Source organism: Elgaria multicarinata, chromosome 7 (genome assembly GCF_023053635.1).
Source record: "Elgaria multicarinata webbii isolate HBS135686 ecotype San Diego chromosome 7, rElgMul1.1.pri, whole genome shotgun sequence".
NCBI lineage: Eukaryota > Metazoa > Chordata > Lepidosauria > Squamata > Anguidae > Elgaria > Elgaria multicarinata.
This window is the reverse complement of record NC_086177.1, coordinates 115996970-116000375: the sequence shown is the minus strand read 5'-3', so window position 1 is coordinate 116000375 and position 3406 is coordinate 115996970.

Genomic DNA, 3406 nt, shown 5'->3' with positions numbered 1-3406 from the left:
TCTGTGGTTGTAACTTGATTCAAAGGGTATTAATCAGCGCATTAATTCTTCTTTGGTGAGAAGCTAGCCGGGCTGACCTTCTCTCGCCTGCCTTTAGCTCCGCCCATTTGAGTCTGCAGCATACTCTAGGATGGGCCAGCCCTGAAGTGTCGTCGTCCCAGTCCCCCCCAACCTCGGAAGAATACTGGTTTCCCACAGAGTGTGTTGTGTTTACACTTTCAGCAATAGGGTCTGGCGAAAGTTCCTGCCCAGCTGGTGAAGAGCCCATGAGAGTCACCTCCCCCCTCCCCGTATAGGCTGGTATGTTTCTGCTTCTAATTGATCACCTGAAACTCCTTCCCCCAGCCTAAAGGGAACAGGCCTAGTCCTGACAGCAACCTGCTTCTTGAACGCACACCCTATTTTTAAAAATTAATCTATCAAGAAAGGTGCTCAAGGGTGGTGGCACACAACTGGCTTCCATGCTGTTAGCTATCACTCATTACCACAGATCTCGGCTCAGGTGAGGTACAGGAGTGTGGGGATTAAACAAAACCTCTTCTACTTCAACCTGTTTTTGTTTTTTAATTTCCTTTTAAATTAGCAACCCACTTTCCCAACATCAAGGTTAGACATAACTCAGAGAAATAGGCAAATCTTGACAAATAATGCTTTATTCTGGGGAACTAAAGATCAGCTAGTAAAGCACACACACACACACACAAAAGGCTTTGCTGGCTTACAAGATTAATGTTACAGAATAGGGCACAAACACTGCATCTACTTTTCAGGTACAGCGTTACACGCTTGCAAGGTTTCAGAAGAGACCTTGCTCTTATAGCAGGAACACACTCGGGCCCACAGGTATGCAAGACTCAGGTACCGCAGCCGTCACCTGCTCCGTGTGGCCGGAGGGGCCTTGAGCCTGAGAGCCAATCAGAAAGCGGCTTGGTTCAGTCTGACAAAGGCAGGCCGATACGCCGATCAAACCCGGGTTCGCTTTGTGCATCGTCACTTCTGGCACAGGCCCAACGGAGCTTCAAGATTCTCTGGCGGAGCAGGACCCTGCATGCATAGCATGCAAAAAAAAAGTTGACTCCGAATTTTGCTCCACTCTTAACGTGTGTCCCGGTCGACAGCTGGTTGGCCCCTGCGTGAACAGAGTGCTGGACTAGATGGAGACTTGGCCTGATCCAGCATCAGGGCTCTTCTGATGCGAGTGTTGTGTAATTATTATTATTATTATTATTTATTTATATAGCACCATCAATGTACATGGTGCTGTACAGATAACACAGTAAATAGCAGGACCCTGCTGCGTAGGCTTACAATCTAATAAGTTGTAGTAAACAATAAAGAGGGAAGGAGAATGCGAACAGGCACAGGGAAGTGTAAACAGGCACCGGGTAGGGTGAAGCTAACAGTATAGAGTCAGAACAAACTCAATATTTGAAGGCTATAGGGAAAAGAAAAGTTTTTAGCTGAGTTTTAAAAGCAGTGATTGAGTTTGTAGTTCTCAAGTGTTCTGGAAGAGCGTTCCAGGCGTAAGGGGCAGCAGAAGAAAAAGGACGAAGCCGAGTAAGGGAAGTGGAGGTCCTTGGGCAGGCGAGAAGCATGGCATCAGAGGAGCGGAGAGCACGAGCGGGGCGATAGTGTGAGATGAGAGAGGAGAGATAGGCAGGAGCTAGACCGTGAAGAGCTTTGAAGGTCAGCAGGAGAAGTTTATATTGGATTCTGGAGTGAGTTGGAAGCCAATGAAGAGATTTCAGAAGTGGAGTGACATGGTCAGAGCGGCGGGCCAAGAAGATGATCTTAGCGGCAGAGTGGTGGACAGAGACCAGCGGACTGATGTGAGACGAAGGAAGGCCAGAGGGAAGAAGGTTGCAGTAGTCCAACCGAGAGATAACCAGTGCGTGAACGAGAGTCTTGGCAGAAGAGACAGACAAAAATGGTCGAATCCTGGCAATATTATACAGGAAGAAACGACAGGATTTAGCTACTGCCTCGATGTGAGGAGTAAAGGAGAGCGAGGAGTCAAATATAAAGCCAAGACTACGAGCTTCCGTGACCGGAGTAAGCGTGACATCGTTGACAGTAAGAGAGAATGAGAGGTGAGGAGAAGGTTTAGGAGGAAAAACAAGCAATTCAGTCTTTGCCATGTTAAGTTTCAAACGACGATGAAGCAGCCAGGCTGAGATATCTGAGAGACATGCCGAGATACGATCGTGAACATCAGGAGAAAGTTCCGGAGATGACAGATATAATTGTGTATCGTCGGCATACAGGTGATATTGGAGGCCGTGAGATTGGATAAGCTTACCCAAGGGCAGCATGTATAGAGAGAACAACAACGGGCCAAGCGCCGAGCCTTGCGGAACCCCAACTGAAAGGGGAAAAGAGGAGGACGAGCTGCCGTTAGCCGACACGCTGAAAGAGCGACCCTCCAGATAGGAGGCGAACCAGTTATAGACAGAGCCACAGAGTCCAAGGTCATGGAGGGAATCTAAGAGAAGATCGTGATCAACCGTGTCAAAGGCTGCGGTTAGATCAAGGAGAATAAGAACGGAATAATGGCCTTTAGACTTGGCAGTAAGAAGATCATTGGTGATCTTGGTAAGGGCTGTTTCAGTGGAATGCAAAGGACGGAAGCCAGATTGAAAGGGATCCAGAGCAGAGTTATTAGAGAGAAAGTCAAGACAACGAGAGTAGACCAGACGTTCCAGGATCTTTGAGACAAAGGGCAGGAGAGAGACAGGTCGGTAGTTAGACAGGGATAGTCGATCAGGAGTGGGTTTTTTGAGAATAGGAGAGACTGTAGCATGTTTAAAAGCAGAAGGAAATGAACCAGAGGACAGAGAAGAATTAATGATGTGAAGCAAGGACGGGAGGATAGCGGGGATAAGATTAATAAAGACGCGAGAGGGAATCGAATCACGGGAACAAGTGGAAGGCTTCGACAAGCGCAGTATTTTAGACAGTTCATCAGCTGAGACCGAAGGGAACGCCGAGAGAGTTGCAGGAGGAACTGACAGGTGAGGGACAGGAGCTGGAAGCGGAGCAGAGCTGGCTAGATCGGAGCTAATAGTTTGGATTTTAGCATTGAAGAAAGAGGCAAAGTCATTGGCAGACAGAGAGGCGGGGAGAGATGGCGGATTAGGCTTCAGAAGAGAATTGAAGGACGCGAAGAGCCGCTGAGAGTGCTTAGCATTTGACTGGATCAACGTTGAGTAGTGCTGCTGTTTGGCCAGTGAAATGGCAGAAGAGAAAGAGGAGAGAACAAATTTGTAGTGGACAAAGTCCGCCCAGTCCTTTGTCTTACGCCACAGGCGTTCGGCTGCCCGGGAACAAGAGCGAAGGTAGCGGAGGAAAGAGGTGAGCCACGGTTGGGGTTGAGGGGGCGAACTATCCGAGTTGTAGATGGAGCAAG